At 39.9% G+C, this 22,266-nt stretch overlaps 1 protein-coding gene across 2 annotated transcripts in view; it reads right to left on the minus strand.

Moving 5' to 3' along the window:
• The window catches only part of ANKRD55 (ankyrin repeat domain 55), a 661,295-nt gene that overhangs the window by 460,179 nt on the left and 178,850 nt on the right, over window positions 1-22,266 (minus strand). Inside the window, exons 4-7 of one of the 2 annotated variants that reach the window (XR_004316904.1) lie at window positions 11,529-12,105; window positions 7,981-8,060; window positions 3,693-3,910; window positions 2,659-3,537 (exon numbers count right to left, since the gene is read on the minus strand). The exons of the other annotated variant lie outside the window; for it this stretch is intronic. The gene's annotated coding sequence lies outside the window, so the exon portion shown is untranslated. Of the gene's footprint in view, window positions 1-2,658; window positions 3,538-3,692; window positions 3,911-7,980; window positions 8,061-11,528; window positions 12,106-22,266 lie in introns of those variants that run through there. 2 annotated transcript variants of the gene reach the window in all.

Consider the following 22,266-nt stretch of genomic DNA (forward strand, 5'->3'; position numbering starts at 1 on the left):
CCCTGGCCAGTGACCTCCCTGCTGTTCTCCAGCTCTCCAGTCATTTTAGTTTCTCTAGCACCTCCCTGTTTTGCTCAGTCTCCCCTCCAGCCTTCATTCCAGGCCCTTTAAACAGGCCCACGGAGTCCCCAGACTCCAAAAGAAGGCTTTCTTCCCTACCCTTTGTCCCTATGCCCACCCGGTCCCACACCCTGCCCACCCCCACCCAGCCAGGGTCTTATTAGCCTCCAACTCCACCCTATAAAGCCTTCACTTAGGAATCCTCATACATATTTCCATGTTAATAACACCCACCATCTTCCCTGGAAAGTTCCCATTTGCTCTTCCTTAAGCACTCAAAATACAGTGAGACTTCACATTCATGTCTTAACACAGAAACCTCTGTCCTGCTGGCTCTTCACTGTCATTGGGGGCGAGGGAAGCATTTGACAATACTCTGAAAACAAACCGAATCAGGAAGTGGATAAAAGGGGACATTTTTATAAACATGTTTGTTTCTGACCTTCTCTCCTCCTCCTCTCCAAAGCTGATAAACTCATTGGATTGGACCAGCACTCTGCTTCTCTTTGCTGCAGAGATATTTGGAGTCTGTCTCTGACACAGACCAACAGACCTGTCCTCTTCTAGGGGAAACTTGAAACTTCAACCCTGTTTGGCCATTTCTCAAATTCATTATAGAGCAGTTATAGATCTGTAATAAGGGGAACCAAGCAAGAGAGCCCAGGTGGAGCCATCCAAGGGCATCGGTGTGGCTAAACATGAACAGGCCCCGTGGTAGAAGGCCAAGAGGTAATTATCCCCCTGGAAGAAAGTACTCCTAATCTGTGCCTGCAGGGATCGATCTGCTGCTTATTTTCTGCACTTATGCATAGGAACCAAGGAGGAAAATTGAATAATGATATTGTGGTCAGCTGCCCTCAGGTTAGGCTGTATTGGAAGAACATTCCCATTTTATTAAGATACCAACTCTTGGACTATTTTCAGAGCTGAAGAGACCTCAGGAATACTCTCTCCCATGGCTTCATTTTACAGTTGAAGAAACTGAGACCTTGAGAAGTAAATGGACCCACCAAGGGTCACCAGAGCAGAACAGGAACCAACTTCTCTCTTCCTACAGTCTGTTCATTGCACCACTATGCCACAAACAGCTTCATCTTGGCTATTTACAAAATACATTTTTTTAAAATGTAAATATACAGCAGGGACTGAATGAGAACATGAATGGATTTTTTTTCCTTGAAAAGAATTTGTAATGTACAATGTTTTTACAAGTAGATATATGCACCTGATTGTCCTTAGAAAATGAAAGTACTAAGGATCAAAAAAGTTATTCAGTTTTAGAGAAGAAAAGAGAAAGAGAGTCATGGGGAGGGGTGGTATGGAGAAAAGCAAAGTGAGAGGTTTAAATAGTACTGAGATTGAATGTAGGATAAAGGAGGGAAGAATGGGGCTGAAAAAGACCCTCCAAGGAAGAAAGGTATGAGAGATCAGTAGAGAAGGAAGACTCCAGAGAATCCTGAGGAAGTACTTTAAATGGTAAAGTGTGAGAATTCTTAATGTTAGAGATTTAAAATATTGTGAGGAATGGAAAAGAACAACCAGGTGGGGGTGGGGAGATGACCTCTGTTAAGCAGATGTCATTTACATATTTTCTCATTTAATTCTCACAAAAATACCATGAGAGATTACTATTATATTCATTTTGCTGATGAGAAACTCAGAGAAGTTAATTTATCTTTATCTATGGCCACAAGACTAAAATGTAGTAAAGCCAAGATTCTATTCAGGATTGACACCAAAATCCATCTAACAATCTAGGTCATGGCTTCCTTTTTATTGTAAACTGTAACACAAGTTACAGTGCAGAGGTAAAATCTTATAGCTACATTTGAAAAATAGCATCCACATGTCATATTAATGCATCTAACATCACAACCTGGAAATGTTCTTTTCTATTAACTTTAACTTTGGGCCAGAAGAGTCATCTCCAAGCACTACAGGAACTTGAACTTGGGTTTGGGGCAAAAGAATGACCAATTTGGGAGGTCCCTTAAGTTGCCCAAGTGATTTAAAAAAAAAAAAAAAAGGCTTTATCAAGGGTTCATATTCCCATTTCAAAGTAAGACAATGTGAGTCCTCACCTAGCAACCAGAATTTTTTTCCTAACTCATTTCAATTCAGATTAGGTATCAGAAATCCTAGTACATATTCAGTTTCAATTCCTTCATTCTTATGTACTTGTTAAAGTTTGATCATATTTTCAGCATATTTTAGCTCCAAAAATTTTAATAGTCCCTCTAGTAAGAATATACTACTGAATAGCCACATACTGGAAAAATGCCAAAGAATTGATTAAAAGTTCAGATTCCCTTGCAAGTTTATTCTATTCCAAGGAAAATGGGCATATGATAGTAACTTCTTTAGGAGGTATGTTTTGCTTTCTCTTATGATTACTACCAGCTGGAAATTAATTTTCATGATCTCATGTGCAGTTTCTTTTGTTCTGTAGATCACTTACTAATCTCCTCCCCCAACAAAAGTATTTTAATATCAAAATAACTGAACTAATGTTATTTTTTTAAGGTCTTAACATAAAAGAGTTTTAACTGTTACAGGGGGTTGATTTTTAACAGATTTTGTTGACTTCAATAGATGAATTATAACTAAATGACAGTGAAGAAGTGGGGAAGGGATTGAAGAGAAAAAGAGAGTATAAGAAAGGAGTTTCCTCAGTAAGACAATTTTTGTTAATTTTTTAACCCAAGATTGAATTCACTTTTTATTCATTTCTACATTAGATTATAAACAACACGTTCTGAGGTGTTATTTTTAGATGTTTTTAATTTGTATAGTCTAATACACAACCTAACATTTTTCCATTTAAAGCATGACAATGCTTAAAAACAAAATCAAAACAAAACCTTTTTCCTGTTCTGTTTAAGGTGGGTGGATCAAAGAATGTCTGGGCAGATAAGAGAGCTTCAGATACCAGGCAGCCCCAGTTACTGAGAAGAATAAAAAGGAGGGCTCTTACAGTCATGGCTGTAAACAGTTTCTTGCCCAAGAAGGTAAGAGAATTCTCCAAACAACTGTTGGTAAATATTCGATTCAGTTTGCTACATTTCACATCTTCACAGTCTTCAAAGGCAACAAATTTGAAACTTTATCTGGTAGGAAGGTTTTGAAACTCAAGTTCCATTTATCCTCAGCCAAGTCCAGCAGTCTGGTTCCTGGGGTGGGGACGAGGAGGGTCAAACTGTTGAAATAGTTTCTGATGATTTCCTCATCACTTGAAGCACCCCAGAGAAGGAATTTAAAATGTTTGTTGTTGTTTTGTTTTAAGTATGGGTCTGAAATACAACTTTAAAAAGCGTTTTGTTTTATATTGTGTTTCAGGATCCAAAGGCCAAGGTGATTCTGTAGATTGAGTCTCACCTTTCTTTTTGGGTAACTTCTGTTTAGTTGGTTTGGTTGGTTAGTTCGTTGGTTTTGTCTTTATTCCGGGCACATTGATGCTTTAAAAAAAAAAAATGAGACCTGTTAGGAGAAAAGGAAGGAGAAAAGGAAGAAGAGCTTTTGAGTAGGTGTATTAGTTATTAGTTAACAAATTACTCCCCAGACTTCCAGCTTAAAGTAATCAGCACATATTATTTCACATAGTTTCTGAGGAAGAAGAATGCAGAAGCGCCTACCTGGTGTTCTGGCCCAGAGTTGCTCTTGAAATTCCAATCAAGCTGTCAGCCAGGGCTGCAGTCACCTGAAAGGTCAAGATCCATTTCAAGCACATGCACATGGTGTTTGATAGGTCGTGGTTCCTTGCTGATGTTAGCTGGACGCTTTATTTCCTTACCATGTGGGCCTCTGCATGAGATTGCTCACAAGAGGGCTTGCTTCCCCCAGTGTAAGTGATCTAAGAGAGAGAAAGAGAGACAGAGGCAGAGAGACAGAGAAAGAGCAAGAGAGAGACAGATCAAAAGACAGACACAACATGCCCAAGATGGAAGTCACAGTCTTTCACAGCCTAGTCTTAGAAATGACATTCCTTCACTTCTGCTTTTCCTTATTGGTCACACAGACCACCCTGGCACATGGTAACAGGGGCTTACATGAAGGTATGGATACCAGGAGAGGAAGACTGTTGGGGGCCATCTTGGAGGCTGGCTACCACAGAAGACAACTAGCAATATCTGCCAGACATTGACCCCTTAATTCATATTTCATACACCATTGTTGAGATTGCACATAGCCACACTACTTGGGACACTTAACAAAAACTTATTGAATGAGTAAGTTGAGAGACACACATCTCAAGCTACAACACCATGCTGCTCTTTCAGCCAGCAATTGGCAACATAACCATTTTATCAGGACTTCAGCATTTCTTTCTGCAAATATTTCATTGGAGTGATTTTCAAATGATGGTCCCAGGTGGAGTCCCTGGAAAGTATCTTCTCAACCCCTTCTTGGATACATTAGAACAACGATTCTTCAGCTAAAAAAAAGAAAAAAAGAAAAAAAAGCAGGGAGGAAGGTGAAACTAAACCTTTCTTATGCTTTTTGCCTATGTTATTTTAAACAAAAATATTAGAAAATGAAAAAAATGAAAATGTGGGTAATGCTAAAAAATTTCATACAATCAAAGGAGGAATATAAATCCTCAGAAAGCCAAGAGGAGTAAATCATTAATGTCAATTCAAACATTAGTTTTAAGCTGGTTCACTTTGGATTCAATTATATAAAACATATGCTTGCAGGTGCACACAAAAGACAAGGAAAAATATCTGCAAAAATCTAAAAGTATGCAATTGGAGATTGTGCCTTAAAAGTAAGGTAAAATTAGAATTAAAAAAAAAATTTCTAGCTTTTGAGGAGTGAGGAACTTCTCAGAACATATGAGCTTGTCTTTTGATCTTTGTGTCAGACTTGCCTATTAGATTTGGGGTACAAATCACATAGAGAAGTAGAACCTTTCTTGCCTGTATGCCCCTAAATTTTTCTGGATTTATCATCCCATGTCTAAAACTCACCACATTTCAGTGTCTAGCCAGACCCTAATCAAATACTGAAAGTGTTGATTGGGGCCCTTTAAAATCATTGGGCTATGGCCTCACCTTAAGCCAAAAAGAATATTTGGGTTTCTATCAAAGCAGCCTTTCTTCATCAAAGTTCTCAAAAATCACAAGTATCTCAAGTATCTTCTAAATGAGCTCTGTTTTGTGTGTTCTGCTTCGCATAAGGCAAAGGTCATTTGCTTTACCACTGGCTCCATGTCTTAGTTTGTTGATATTTCAATTGATTTTAAAGAATTTGAATATCTACACATTGACTACAACATTTCATTAAGATGTGTCATATCCTCTTAACTATTCCCATAGAAAGGGATAATGAAAAAATTAAGGAATTAGCCTCCACTTATGAAGAAAACAAAGACCTTGACTATTGAACTATGCTACCTAAAAGTGAATGTTACGGACTTAATTGTGTCACCCACCCCCACCCCAAAGATATATGTTGAAATCCTAACCCCACTATCTCAATATGTGACCTTATTTAGAAATAGGGTCATTGATGTGATTAGTTAAGATGAGGCTGTACTGGGAGTAGGCTGGGCTCCTAATCCAATATGACTGGTGTCCTTAGAAGAAGGCAGCCATTTGAAGATGGAGAGTTAGTTTGCAACTACAAACCAAGGAATGCCTGGGGCTACTAGAATCTAAGACAGCAAAGAACAGATTCTCCCTCAGAGCCCTCAGGAGAAACCAAGCCTGCCCACACCTTGATTTTATGTTTCTCTCCTCCAAAACTGTGAAAAGATCAATTTCTGTTAAGTCCCTCTGGTTGTGGTACTTTGTTTGCAGTTCTCGCAGACTAATACAGTGAGCTAGTCTCTTACTGCTCTAGTCCAGTTCCCCCAGTGCCTTTCAATTAACTCCCGGGCTGCTCTGGGGGGACTACTGAAAGCCTCCAAGCAGCTCCACTGCCCTCAGTAGGGCTCATAGGCTGCTGCCTGCTTTGCAGACAGGCTTTATTTTGCCTGTTTATTTTTTTAAAACATTATTTTGGTTCCAATTTGTAAAGTTGAGAGAGCTTGCCATTAAAATCTGGATTCCAGCTTCTCTTGAAAAATTAGAAAATCTGGTAGCAAACTCAAATTCAGTAGGACTCTAGTCCTCCTTTCTGCATGTTATCTTATCTGCCTTGAGTTATAGTTATTTTTATACCTGCTTGACCCTCTTCCAAACTTAAATAAGTCTCACTTATCTATTCATCCCCTACCATGGTGGTTCTCAGACTTCAGCAGGCATCAGAATCACCTGGAAGTCTTCTAAAAACCCAGATTGCTGGGCCCCTTCCCAGAGTTTCTGATGCAGCAGGTCTGTGGGAAAGCCATTGATTTGAATTTCTAGGATTTCCCAGGTGACACTGTAGCTGCTGGACCCAGGACCACAATTGAGACTGGCTGCCCTACAACATGATGTAGAGCCTTGCACATAAAATGGGCTCATTGCATAGAGATTGCATAGAGATTAAGAGCACACAAATACTGTTTGCAACTTCCAGTTTCATCACTCATGATGACTTTGTACAAGTTACCAAATGTCCTTGTACCTTTAGATCCTTGCCTATATAATGAGAAAAATAATAGAACCTGCATAGATCAAAAGATTGCTGTCAATATTAAATGACATAATATATGTGAAATACCACAGCTGATAGTCAGTGCTCAGTAAACATTGGCTGTTATTACTATTTATTAATTCTCTCATTTCCTAGTAAGTTTGAAATCAGAGTCTTCCTCTCATTTTTCTTTATGTAACCACCCCTGGACCGTCACCAATATCTAAAGCTGTGCCTTGCACATAACATGTACTGAATAAATATTTCCCAAATGAATAAAGAAACTTAACACATATTCACGTTGCATAGACTGAATGTCAAGCAGGACAACCAAGCTCAGTCAGTACTTTTCTAGAGACCTTATCATTCCAACACAAAGAGGAATTAAAATGGGTATTCTTACATTAAAGTATAAACTCGGAGATGATTGGTAACTGAAATGATTCCCCAAGGGACATTAACGGATAGCCTTTTGCACACAGACTCTGCTTACTCACCCATTGAATCAGGCCTCGTAAATGTTAAACCTCAGGTTGATACGATATCCGTTAGAAATTGCATGTGGCTACTCGTGACAGAGACACCAAAAATAATGACCCAAACACAAAGGTGGTTTCTCTCAATAAGGGAAAACCAGAGGAGGCAGGTCAGGGCTGGTGTGACAACACAGCAAAATCTTCAGGGACTGAGGCACCTTCTCTCTTCCTGCTCCACATCTCAGTTCTCAGCTCTGTCTTCAAGGTCACCTCGGTGCCCAGGATGGCTAATTGGGGCACTAGACTCTTATCAGCTTCCCAGATGATGGCAAGAGCAAGTGTCCTCCCTCCCTTTTCAGAAGGCTTCCTGGAAGTCCCACAGAACACTCTGCCCCAGTCCAGTCAGTCAGAACCTGCTCACACGGCCACACCTACCTTAAGGGAAACTTGATCTTTGAGCTGAACACATTGCTGCCCCAGAAAGGCCAGCTTCTGCCATTAGTAAGGAGGGAGAGCCTGTTTAGAGTCGTCAGTGTGTCTGCAACAGCTATGACACATCCACACACGTCCACACACACGCATTCTCAGTCCTGGGCTCCCACCGAACAACAAATCACACATTTGGAACACATTTCAAATTTGTTTAGTAAGCTACCGGGAGTGTAGGTTTCACTCATATGTTTTTGCTATCACCTTTTTGATGAGGCAAAACATGAAACTTAACCATACTTCAGCCTTGGGGAAAGCAGCTGGTTCGGCAGCAGGGCCACATGCTGTGTATATGAGGAGTGTAAATTTGGATCACACACGCTGTGATGACGCTGGCAGTGGGGATAAAAATAAACACCTCCCAACACCCTGGGCATTGTGATTATAGTACTCAAACCTTGAGCCTGAGGGTGGTGAAGGCAAACAGGGGAAGAGTGAACACACTGTAACACCTCCTTCCAAGAAAGCTGATAGGATCTGGAAAAACAGGAGACATCATTTAGTAGGAAACTCTGTCTCCCTTTCTCTCCCTCTCTCTTTTCTTCCTCCCTCTTCCCACTATCTAAAATGTATCAGGGCTGCAGTTTTAATTAACTTTTGTGACTTAAACTGTAGAGCACCTGTCTGCAAACCACCAAAGAGTGCCTCTTCCATGGAAACACTCCAAGCCATCAGCTAACCTGGACTTGCAGTTCCTCCGTGGTTGGAGCCTCACAAAGCAGACAAAAACTCCTTTATAAAAAAGCTCGGAAAGAACTGAACTCTGAAACGATAGGGTCTCTGTGTTCTTTGTGTAGGTAGGCAAGGTTTCGGGTTTTGCAGTTAGCTTTTGTAATCACAATAAAAGAGAGATAGTAGCCTTTCCAGTGAGTGGCAGCAGCACCTTAACACCAGGCTGTGTGAAAAGAGATCACGTTACCTGGCGCCTTGCCTTGTAGTGGGGGGGTTACTCAATAAAACTGTGTTCTGTGTAGGCATCCAGGTAGCCTTCCTTCACCAAGGCACGTCACCCCACCTGTGCGAAGCTGATTTATTTTTTTCATTAAGGAAAAAAATTCCCCTCCCTGAAATTCAATTGATGTTGACAGTCCCTTGCTAAGTGAATTTGTGTGGGAGCTGTGGGCGATGGGCAGAGAAGGAGGAAATGTTGCCAGGGAAGCATCTACAGGCTAAGTAAACTACTAGGTGAACCACCTTAGGGGCAAGACTGTTCTGATTCCTTTGGTTGCTGTATGTGACTTGCCAGGGGAGGTGGTAACTTAGGAGTCTGGCTACTTGATGAAGTCACTGGACTAACAAGAGTTTGGAAACTGCTGATCATTGTCACTTCTGCTTTCCTTTGATGAGAATAGATGCTATTAAATTAAGAACTGTTTTCAGCTCTGAAGACTTTATCACTTAGTTCATGACACATAAGCATTGCATACAATGATACCCTACCTAATAAGTACCAGTATTAAAAATCACATTCCAATGGGGAACTGTCCTTCATGCTGAGCTTCTGCTAGTAGAAGAATTTCAAGGGAATGGTTCTTATCTGCTGGTGTGAATTGGCCTTCTCCACATCACCGTGGAGGGATTGGAACTGTATGGATGAAGCTGTGGATGAGGGACATTCAGGGCCAGGAAAGGCTGCTGGATTGACAGAAGACAGAATATGTGTAATGAGGAGAGCAGTCATTCAGTCAATAAATGTGTCTTGACTGCCAGCTGTCTACCACTGTAAGACACTGTTCTAGGAACTAACCAGACAGCTCATATTCAGCCAACATTTCTTACTCAGGACGTATGGGCAAGGTTCCCCACTAGGCATAGCTGGGACACAAAGACCAATAATTTGCAGCCATTAACAATCCTGTCTCTTAAACTCTAGTGAGGGAAGATACCAATACCAAGTTTGGAACATTAATGGGATATCGTCAGAGCTCAAAATAGGGTGTGTATGCATTTGAAGTGGTCTGAGACTAATAAATTTGCAAGAGCAAAACCAAATTGGCACAAACTGGCAAGTGCTGAGGAGTTGCAGAAGGGAGAATGTTAAGGTGAGGCCAACCCAGGAAGGTGATTTAGGACTAGGCTAATTTTGAATTGGAAGTTTAGGGCTCTTAGGCTTAGGTCCCTGCCTTAACCTATACATTCCTGCTGGACCCAACCAGACTGTTCACTGGGGGCCAGAACCCATCAAGGACATCTTAGGCATGTATCCCATTCTAACTTTCAGGCTTCCTAGAGAATGAAAAGTATGTACCCCAGAGGTCAAAAGCAACCCAAAGAAGTATTGTGTTTGGCCTGCAAATTTGTTTTTATTCTGGGTTGTTTTTTTTTTTTTTTTTTTGAGCCAAAATTAAAAAAAATCAATGGAGATTTCTATCATCTTTAAAAGAAATGAGAAGATACGGAAACACTGGGCCTACAGCATGGAAATATGAATCCAGAGCTGGGAAATTTCTGACCCCCACCTCACCCTCCAGGGTAGATGGGCCTTGCCTCCCCATGCACGGTCCCCACCACTTCCTTGGCCTCCTCTACTCGAAATCCCCCACTAACTGCCATTTCTCATGAGAGTTGCAACACTGGTATTTTATAGTAAAGAAATATCTTCTTCCAATGTCACTATCAAATATGGGGACATGAAAGACTTTATATATATATAAAGGAAAAAAACATTATTCCTTGCTTCATTCTACAGATATTTATTGAGGATCTACTATGAGCCAGATACTGTTTTAAACACTAAGGATACAGCACTGGGGCAAGGGGTGGGGGTGGGGAGGATGGACATGTTCATCCCTTTGTCAAGCTGTTTCTTACTTGTGTAAGAGAGAGACAATAAATAAATATACAATAGACCTTCAGAGAGTTGTATGCAACAGAAGAAGAAAAAACAGCAGGTGTAGGGTAAGGGTGAAGGGTAGGGATGGGGTGAAGAGGCAGATACATTGGTCAGGGAAGGCCATTCCGAAGAAGTGGCATTTGAACAGAAATCAGAATGCACTGGAGAAGTGAGCATTGAGAAGGTGTATTTCTTTGCGGAAGAAAAAAAAATCCCGATGTATTTAATATGCAAAGGGCATTAGTGTCAAAAGAACTCAAGACATTATTATGAAATCAACAAAGGTGAAAATTATGGAACGGCACCCAGAAAAAAATTGAGGCCCAGTCTTTAAGAAGTTTGCTTTTTGAATGATTTTTTTAAAACAAAGAGCTATATTTTGAATTTCATATTCATTCCACTGAAGATCAAAATCCAGTTTGTATTAGCAATCTAATTACATTTCAATCTTAGTGACCTTGTGGGCTACAAAGAGCATCTCGCTAAAGAGAGAAGCTAGGCTCAGAACAGTTAGTGTCCTTGCTTACGGCAACATGGTTACTAAGTAGTAAAGACAAGAGAAGGCTACCCTGACTCCAGCGTCTTTCCAAGGCTAGAGCTTTAATAAGTTCCTCCAAAGCACCTATAACCAGAGTAGGGTGAAAGCAAACCTGGGTGAGGAAGTGAGGGGGTTCAGAGGTGTAGAGGGCCAGGAAGTGTTTTTGAGCAACCAGTTCCAGATACAAAATTTCTTCTTGATTTCATGTTATTTTTGAAATACAAACACATTTTATGTCTGTTTCATAATGTATCTCTATTCTTTCCATTTTGATCAGATTAAGAAGATGTGCTTTTTTTTACCACTTAACTTTGCTTACCATCCTCCGCCCCAAACATATTGAGTACCCTAGTTTTGAAAACAGGACCAGAAAGCCTGCAGAATTAACTAGAAGACTAGCAGAACCAGAGCCAGCAGGGACTTGAAGATGTACCAGGGCTACACACCATTATATTCTACATCAAAAGCAGGATTATTAAGATACATAAAGATGATTAAAATACTCTGCATTGCAAACATAAGGAAGCATGTATTACGAAATGGTATTCAAGTAATAAACATTCATTTTACTTACTTTACTGTAATTTTCAAGATGTCATGCACATCTGGAGATAAAAATAACACAATCCAATAAAACTGGGAATGGCAAGATCCAAGAATAAAGTTATTGAACACAAATCAGTGGATTGCTGAGACAAGTTTTCCTTTACTGCATAATGTCATTATTTCATTAAGGGTAAAATACAACGTTACCATTCCGGAATGTATCACATAGATGTTTCCAAGGGTTGGTGTCTCTGCACTCTTCTCATCATAAACTGTTACAGATGGGTTTGGGGGTTTTGTGGATCACGTGATGAAAATAACTCTCCTTTGCCTTGTCTTTCAATCTTTGTATAATTGCAGGGGGGTGGTTACTTATCAGTTTTTGGCTCATCTATGATGGAGAGATTCTCTTCCCTGATTTTTCCCTGCACCTGATATTTTACCCAATTTTCAAGTTAGAAGGATGAACTTGGCAGATGGCCTTCCTCAAACCATTCATCACTCTTGTAAATGGCTGGCATGAGTCCTCATTATTTCCCTCACATTCCAACACACGTTGTTCCAAGACATCTTTCCACGGACCATGAAGGAAAGAGCTCCACACACTGAGAAACAAAACACAGCCATGGAATCATATTTTGTCCAAAGATCTCTGATGATGTTGATATTGGTTTACTTGAACGAAGTACTTCTAGAAATAAATCTGGGTGTGAGTTAGGAATGGATTTAAAGAGGATGCAGAACTGTCCTTCTAGGGCCTCTTTGAAGGAGGAGAGAAAAGAAGATTTGTTTCTTCTGCAAGCCATTTGAGGAAGCAACTGACAGGGCAGTTCTCTGCAAATGCTTCTTTGTGGCCTCTAACCCTCTGCGGCTTCCTTTCTTTCTTATTTCCACCTCCTATTCCCAGCCTTTAAAAGTACTGATTATACAAATCACTGTAGTCCACACTTGCTCTTTTTTTTTTTTTTTTTTTTTTTGATGGCTTGGGTGCATTTTGTTGGTTTTCTTTCAGAATTTGTCTACAAAAGAGCAAAGTTAAAAAACATGTCCCTGGCAAGAAGGTGAGAACCCTTCCTCTTTCCCAAGATCCTTACCCCCTCCCCATGTTCCCCAACTGTGTACTGCTGCAGTTCATGGGGTTGGGGGGCTTGATGCTTTTATACCCCATCAAGCCCCAAAAGGGAAAAGACCTACCACCTAGCAACCCCTGCCCTCAGCCCCATCCCCCATACATTGGTCCTGGTTACAGGAGATGGTGGTGAGAATTGTTGGGGTCCAGTCAGGCAGTCCTTGTCTTCCCCATTGCTGGAAGTGCCTGTCTCCAGCATCTACCGCTCCTACTGTCACCAGAGCAAACTTAGCAAAGCACAGCTGTAGTCAAGTTCCTCTCCTGATTAAAAGTCTCAGAGGCTCCCCATGCCTACAGGGTAAGATCCTACTCATAGGACCTGGATTAACTTTCTCTCCATCTCTGACAGTTCCCTGCCCCATGTATTCCAGGGCCTGCTCCCCCTCTGCCAGGCCTGTCCACCTGCTGGCCTCTCTAAATGGAACACCTTTCCTTATCTCTGCTTCTTTGGTTTCTGTTTGAATTCACAACTCTGCTCTCCTTTCTCAAACACCCCCCACCCCCACTACTCAGAGCACCTCAAACATAGCTCTAACTTAGCAAGCATATTTTAAATTTTTCTCGGTTTTACCACCTCTCACCCAGGCCCCACCAACCCTCAGAGGATAAAGACTGGGTCTTCACTTAATATCCTCTCCCCTCCAGGGGCATTAGCTCCCCTGCACATCCAATCTACCCTGCCTTGGAAAAAAAAACAAAAAAACAAAAAACCCACAGTTGGAAGCTGAGAGATGCTGGAGCAGGTGCTTGAGATGGCCCCCAGGAGCAATCCTGGGACCCATCCACAAAGCTGCAGCAGAAATCAGGTGGACTTAGGGCATACAATGTGCCTGCTGCAGGCACACAGATTTCAGTAACCATGGAAACTCAGAGTAGGAGAGTGTCTCAGAGCCCCCTGGCCCAGGCTCCCATACAGCCCAGGGATGCTTTTGCAGATCGCTGACAGATGGGCAGCTTCTTCTCCTCCCCTCCCTAGACATGGCCAAGTGATATCACCAGACAGCTCATTGCTTGGCATTTTTGCCAAACATAAATTGATCTGATTTTAATAATTACAATATTTACAAATTAAATAATAATAACTTTGAATGCTTATTGTATACAAAGTACTGTACTAAGAGAATGGCATGTACCATTTAATCTTCAAAAGTACGTTCTGTGGTAAACCAATCATCATCATCTCCATTTTCCAGGTAAAGACAGTAGCAGATGCTGCCTGTGCCCTGACCATTCCCCCTCAGGCCCCCTATTGGAGTACATGCTGGCAGGACTCCCCAGTGCCTGCACCTGCATCTCTGGGCCAGAGCCCACTTTTCTGCAGTATGTTTGGCCAAAAGTGCCAGAGAATTAACCACTTCTTAGAAGCATCCCCCAACCAATGACTGAGAGAACTGCCCCTCAAGTGGGTTGGCTCTGTGGTATGTGGTCTACACTAGCTCTCAGAGGTCCCCAGTGAGGTGAAGCTCTGGTTGCCCACAATTGTAACACACTAGACAACTCATCTTTTATTGGCTGCAGTCCTTTTATCAGCTCACTTCCCCACTCCCTTACCAGTGGTTTCTGAGATCACCTCCCAACATGTGTGCTTGAAACCTGGTCACTGGGTCTACTTCCAGAGAAGACTAACAAAGACAGGGAGGCAAATGCACAGAGATCCAGGGACACACCCGGGATGATGTCTCACTCCAGGGCACACACTTGTCTCTACTACCATGGACTGCTTCTCCATCCAGGCTTTCCACTGGAGAGATGAATGCCGTCTTCTCTCCTCTACACCCAAATATGTGAAGACAGCCCAAGGCTCCTATTCCTTCTGCCGTGACTGTTACAAATGTGGTTTCCATATTCATCACCCTATCGTGAGGCACACAATCTGGCTTCAAATTTTCCACTCAAAATTAAACATACGAATTTTTTTCTGATTTAAACCTTCCATAATTCCATCCATATGTTTCTTAATCTTGTGTCATTATAGAAGCAGAGAATTCAGAATATGGTCTAGCAAACTATTCAATTTTAATCCTATTCTAATAACAAAAATATTCCTGGGACTATTTCCATGTTCAAAATAGCATCCATAAACACAAAATGTTGAATTGGTTACAGTGAATCTTATTACAAATGAAAATATAAGTAATAATTATGTTAATAAGTTCTTATCAATTTGGCAAAATTTATATATTGATTATATACTATTTACTCATTAGCAAAAAAAAAAAAAACAATAAACACTTTAATAGACTTCTACTGTATATCTTGGTCAATTGCACCCTCATCTAGAAGTCCTGGGTTTATCCCTGATATACCTTCTTCTCTAGCATCTTCTTTGTCAGTTATAAATAAAAATTTAGGCTCATAGATTAACCCAAAGAAAATATTCCCCGGAGAGAGTAATAGCTCAGTGGTAGAGTGTGTGCTTAGCATGAACAAGGTCCTGGGTTCTGTCCCCAGTACCTCCATTAAAAAAAGAAAGGAAGAAAAGAAAATATTCCCAGAAGTTAAGCCACTCCACAGTGGGATGTGCAAAATATCATCAATGAGTCTAAGGTTCTTGAATTTCTACATGGACTCAATCTAGGTACACATTGTAAAATAATTGATAACTACAGGAATTGTAACATGTCACAGGTTATGAAATGAAGATTTATAGAATATTAAGGTGAGAGGAACCTTAGAGAACATCTATTTTTTCAATTTCACCTTTTGCAGAAGTAAGACCTTCCAACTAAGTAGTAACATAATTAGAACTTAGGTTTCTAAGCTCCCAATTCAGTGCTTAGTCCATTTACCAATATCTGTCACAAATTCTGAAAAAATTCACTTTCCATCCCTGTTACAAGAGTATCCTTATATTTGGAGTCACTAATCCATCTCCATGATAACCAACACCTGGTTTAAAATAGATACATGAAGCTAATCAAATTTATGTCTCAGGAATTTAGGATTAGGACAATGAGGGACCATGTCAGTGGAGAGCACTTGAACTGACAGATCATGCTAAATAGCAGAGAATTAACACTGGGTGCCATACAGGGTCTACACAATAAGATCAGTGCAAGTCACCACAGAGCCCCAAAAAGAGAGTAGCTTGAGTTTCACTTTCTCAGAGTACTTCTGAGGTCTGGTGACTTTTGGACTTCATGAAGCCTATTTGTATTTTAAAGTAATATCTCTCAACCGAATTACTTGAACCAGCTTGAGTAGGGTTCTCTTCCCTGTGACCAAAAGTCCCTGGGTAGAAGACTCTTCCTTCTTCTTGCTACTGAAGTAGGCAACTGTCAAAATGGGTGGCGAATAATGGGAGAATGGCCTTTGGAATCAGCATGAAGAACTGGAATATAGCAGGAGAGTCAGTTTAGCCAAATGCCAGCTGTGGCTAGAGAATGTCATTGTATGAGAAAAAGAGGCTGAGATCACTAACTTCTTAAGCCAGGATAGGAGCAGGCCCTCGATTTTACAAATGTACGGGTCTTGACTGGTAAGTTTTTGGTCCCCTTCCTCCTTAGACTTACCCTGGTGGTTCCAAACCAAAGAAACAAAGGAGTGAAATCTGTGAATCTGAAAGGATGTATTCCCTTTTCCACAGGCTATTCTTTGGACAATGAACTTACAGTCCTTTTGAGACCTCTACTACTCCCACATTTTGGGGGTGGGTCAGCACCTTAGGTCAATAGGGCTTCTTCCAATTTCATACTGGTCTTATTGGTTTCCTATACAATATGACAGTCAATATACCTAAATCAATAAAGCATTTTAAAGGATCTTCTCCCCAACATCACTAAACACAGTGGTATTGGCCTTATTTGTTTTCAACCAGCAGCCATTCTCCTACTTCTTTGTTGACAGAACCCTGATTATTCATTCCTCAGGAGAGGTGACCCCATTCCTAACTCACTAGCTCAGAAAAAATTCCAGATAAATTTAAGACAATCATGAAAACATCATTCCCTTTGTCAGCGACTGGTACAGGCATAGGCTTGTGAAGTAAATCTAGCCAATGAGATAATGGTAGATAATATTTATTGATCGCTATGCGCCCTGTTCCAAGAGTTTTATAGGAACTCATTCTTTTATCTTTCATTACAACTTTATAATTTAGGGTCATTATTTGTTCCTACATCATGTCTTCTTGAAAAGTAGGATAATTCATCTTCTTCATGGTTTAAGTTATTTTGATTTGGATTTCCTATTACTTGTCACTACAAACATTTGAACTAATTCTCAGATTAATTTGTTCTCTTCTCTTTAGAATCCCATTTAAGCAATGTACAAAGATAGTAAAAGAGTATATAAATGCCATACATACTATTGCAATTCTTTCCTTTCTGGTTCCTGTAAGAGTTTTTTTCCTTATCCTTTACTATGAGTTAAAAAGAGAAGGTAGAGGAGAAAAGCTCATTTTCATCTATTAGGTTTATTACTAGGATACCTTATTGTTGGCTTTATTTATGAAAAATCACCTTGTAAATAAAGTAATGAATGAAAATAAGTCTTCAGTACAAACCCTCTCAAAAAGATAGACAAGTAGTTCTTTCCAACATTATATTATTTCACTTAGGACTATCACTTGCTGAAACAGTAAAAGGTCCTTTAGTTTTTCATCCCAGGACTCTGACTGCATGGGTATTGAGTAAAATCCAGTCTTCTATTCTAATTTACATTTTTATGATAATAATTTTTGGACCATTTCAAATCATTGTCAACTAGCAAACCATTCCTCTATAAAATAACATTTTTGCTACATGTTTCCTGGTACTTTGGTTACATTTCTACATGTTTTTGAAAATGTAGGGAAAAAATTACACTTCATTTCTTTAGTATTTACAGGAAATAGCCATTATATAGGCTCTTGGCCATTGTATTTCTAATACTATATTAATAAATTAAGATTCAGGTGTTTTCTTGTTGCTGCCTAACCAACATAAGGCAACTCAATGTAGTGACTTTTATATGTTATTATAAATAATTCAGCTATATTGAAGTAGCTTAATATAGTAGTAGAACCAGATAATTAGATGTAAACGCTAACCCTGTAATTTATTATCTTTGCAACACTGGGCAATTTAATATTCTTGTGCCTCAGTTTCCTCAGATGTAAAATAGGGATAATAACAACATCTACCTTTTAGGATTGTTGTGAGGATTAAAGGAATGAATTCCTACAAATCACTTGAAAGTTCTTGGCACAGAGGAAAAACTCTAAGTGTTATCATCATCATTATTACCAGGGTTAACCGTAATTAACAGAAGACTTGATAAACAGTGGCACAAACCATAAGAACACATGTTATTTACTTAATAAGAAGTCTGTTGGCCCTGGGGTTGGTTTATAGCTCAAAGATACCGTGAAGGACTCAGGCTCCTGCTACCCTCCTGTTTTGCCACGCTCATTGTTTTAGCAAAGTTTCTCCTCATAGTCACAAGATGGTTGCCTCAATTATGAGTTCTTCAGGCAATAGGGCCCCAAACAGGAGGTAATGGGATGAGGGCAAAACTAAAACAAATGAATTAAAAGGCAGGGTGCAGGAGAGGGGAGGTGTTGGTTTCTCCTGATGAATATTTATCTTTTCAGAAGAATGGAATTTCCTAGAAATAGTCAACAAATGTCTTCTTTGTGTCTTATTGGCCAGAACTGGGTCACATGACCACTTCTAGACCAATCACTGGGAAAGAAGAGAACTGCCATGATTGATTTAGACCAACCATGAGTCATTTTCTGGGGCTGGGCCTTCTGTTGACTGACCAAAACCAGGTTTCCATCACAAAGAAGAAAATAGCCACTGGATATACAACCAATAGTGTGTGTCATCAACAAGCATTCATTTGTTGCCTACTATGTGCTCAGCTTGTGCTCCTAATAAAACTGTAGAAATTCCCAAAAGAACAAATGATATTTTCTTTGTCCTCCAGGTTCTATTTACTTGGCACCTTTAGTCTGAGGGCTACTTCTTCTAGGCCCTGCTAAGTAACTAAATCAGAGCCTTTAAGCCCTCATCCCTAATCTACTCACTATGAGTAGCTTCACTTACTCTCCCCAAATAAGTTTGATCTTCCTTTTCATGGCCACAACCATGCATTGCATCTCGAAGTGCTTCTCCACTTTCAAGTAGTGATAACTGAAGGATGGCACAAAGTTAGTGATTCAAAATCCCTTGTTTAGAAGCTTGAGCACCCCAGCGAATTCCATTTGCCATTTTTTTTTTCTCTACTGAGGGCCTACTGTGAGCCAGGAGCTTTCATAAAACTCTTTCCATTAATTCTCATTTTTAAAAATCCATGAAATATGATTCAGATAAAGAAAAGAGAAATTAAGACAGATTAAGTGACTTGTGCAAAACCATCAGCTAGAAACAGGAAAAATAATTCCCTTTTATTGAGCATATGCTACGTAGAAGCCAAGCACTGTCTTAAATGCCACAGGTGGATTCATTCCTGTAATTCTCTTAACCAACCAATGAAGTAAGCATTCACTCACAACAGATAATTTCCAAGCACCCTCTCCCTGCCATTATATAGATAAGAAATCTGCAGCTTCAAAAGCTAAGTAACTTCCAATTCACCCAGCTACAAAATAACAGGTATTATTTAAAGCTGGGTCTGTCTAATTCTAAAAGCTTTGTGTTAAAGCCCACCCACCTCTACACTGCAGGAATTTGAACTCAGGCCTCAACTCCTGGGCTCATTCCATAATCCCTAAATCTGGGATGAACACTGATGTTTTATTTTATCAGCTTGTCCTGTGAAGTGTTCTCCAAGTAGTTCATGATTGGTCTAGTTATCTAAAACAAAGTTGGGAATTTATCAGAAAAAAAGCAAATTAGTGATTCCCTTCTTCCTTTGTGAGAGTAGAGAAGCAAAGTGAGCTGATTCCTACTGAGTTTAAAGAAAGACTTCTGGGAAGGTAGATTATCAACACTGATCACATTTTTTGCTCTGCCCTCAAGCCACAGATGAGATGTTAACACTTGGATTAAGCAAAACTCTCCAGTTGTACATTTTACCTAGTCTAAATTTTGTTAGTTGCTCTGTGTTTCAGAGACAATATGAACAAGTGCTCTGCTATAAACCGCTGAGACCTTTTATTTCTTGTCAGCCCCAGATTAGAGTTTGCCAGGAAAGAGATTTAACAATTGGTAACTGCTTCAACTTCACCCCTGAAGGAAGCCTTCTCTCCCTGCTTATCTCTGTTGTGTGGCCTTGCTCCTGCAGCCTCCTACACAAAAATCAACTGGGGCAGTATTCACAGGAATACAGAGTTCAAAGGATCATTCCTTGTCTGTTTCCAGCACTACTAGAGACTTACAAGAAGTGGGAGGTGTAGAGACATTTCTTTGGTTCATTCATTCTTTTTGTTTTTGTTTGTGGTTGTTTCGCTTTGGGTATCTAAGTTTTAAACATGCCACAGGTCAAAATATTACCAAACCCTGTCCCAATATGCATTTATTTTCATGAAAGAGTGAGGTTTCAGAAAGTAAAACCTGAAATCTGAACTCTGACACTAACTCCATAGCTCTACACAGCAGGTCCTGAGTAGCTGAGAAATCATGGTTTAGGGAAGCACATGGGTGCTAATTACCACAACTATATAAACAGTCCAAACAACAAATTATCCTTAAAAAGATGAATATGATGATCCCAGTGACCACGATATTTCAGAAGATCCAAAGAACTATATAAAATAAATGACTGAAGAAAACAATGCAATGAAGTTATGTTTACAGTTTTCTTTCATTTGTATACCAAAAGAAACACATACATACACCCCCAGAGCATCATTTACAAAGTTCATGTGGGTGGGACAGAAAGTATGATGTAGATTTTTAAGGTCTTTCACACAAATGAAGATATTGATGTCTTCCTAATCCTGAGCCTCACTTTTTCTTCTTTGTGAAACAAGTCTTTGATAGACCAGAGAATTATCTCTAAAGTTTCTTTTAGGTCAAAAAACTTGCTTCTTCATCTCACTTCCCTGTTCTTTACAGGTCCATCTATTATGGCATTAATTACATTCCACTGTTCTATAATTAGCAGGGACATTTTCTTTCTGTCTCCTACCATGGGACATGAAGGCAAAGCCAGGTATTAACCCAGGACATAGTTTCTGGTGGAAATGGAGTAAATGTTCATGAGATGCAGTCTATGAATCTCTTTATTTCAAATCCTTAGTCTGAATTTTGAATGCTATAGCCATAAGGAAGTTTTCTAAATCATCTTTATTCTAGAAATTCCCAAGAAGGAATCAGCAAACTATTACTAAAAACTGTGTTTCAATAATAAGACTCTTGGACATTTCTCTGACAGTTGTTGACTATAAATAAATATAAGATGTGTACAATCTTGCTTTAGTCAGATGAGTGGATTAATTTAAGTGATTTTTCTGTGGGACTATGGCTGCCCATCCCAACCATTTCCCTATTATTCTTCATATTTCTTCCCCATCAAAACTACCTAAATTCCAAGCACCACTAAATCATCCTTTCTCATAGTTCATTCCATGGACCCCTGTATCTGAACTAGATAGAGTACTTATCATAAAAACAGCTCCCAGGACCCTCCAGCAGCCCCACTGAATTAGACTCCCTAGAGGTGCAGCCCCAGAAGCTGCATGTTTAATGAACTCCGCAGGTGGTTTTGATGCACACTCAAGTGTGAAAACTACTGCTCAGGACCCAGGAATTGAAACTGAAGGGCGACTGTGGGGATCTGTTGAAGCAATTAATTAAGTGGGCTGAAGCTCCAGTAGGTTACAAGATTACTTTGAATCCAGCCACTAAGAGAAGCACCTTGATTTCTGAAACCACTAACCTGAGCTCTGACTCAGAGGTCAGTCACCATTTATCATCACATAATCCTCTGGTTTCACTTTGCCTGCTTTCCCTGTAAACTGAATCACCTCCTTCTATGTCCATGATGGTTAATATACATTTTATATTTAGAAAACGACATCCCCTACCCCTCAGCTCCCTGCCACATTCCCCTTTACTTAAAAAAATTTTTTATTAATTTATTATGTTTGGGGAGGGAGGTAATTGGTTTTTTTTTTTTTTAATTTATTTACTTTTTTTTAAATGGAGGTACTAGGGACTGAATCTAGGGCCTCGTGCTTGCTAGGCTCGTGCTTTACCACTGAGCTATCCCCTCCCACCATTCCCCTCTGCTTTTATGAAACCTCCCAACACTGCCTTTCCTGTAAAGAAGACAGACACCGAAAAGAGTACCTCTCTTACAGCCAGGGTTATGCTCAATGGTGGGGTACTCTCCTCCGAACCAGAAATAACAAAACCACCACATTTAACAGAAAACAGAAACTTCATGCCAAAGAGAACATGTTGTTATTGAAAAGATGGGTGTTTTTAAGATTTTTAAGGGACCACACAAATACTCAGAATTATTGGCTTTTTAGTGAAATCAAAAATATTTTGACAATCATAATAATGATACCATTTAGGTAAATTCTCCCCCCTAGAGAGTACCCTGTTCTAAGGGGAGAGAACATAGGCATTCACAGAGAATCAGATGAGAAGACCTTCCAAAAGAAACCATCCCCTGTGGAATGTTCAGTGGTCTCCTGCATGTGCCTTTTTCAGCAATGAGTGAACATATTCTGAGATCCAGAATTAAAGAGGTTTAAAGGAGA

This window comes from Camelus ferus, chromosome 3 (genome assembly GCF_009834535.1).
Source record: "Camelus ferus isolate YT-003-E chromosome 3, BCGSAC_Cfer_1.0, whole genome shotgun sequence".
In the NCBI taxonomy this organism is placed as follows: domain Eukaryota; kingdom Metazoa; phylum Chordata; class Mammalia; order Artiodactyla; family Camelidae; genus Camelus; species Camelus ferus.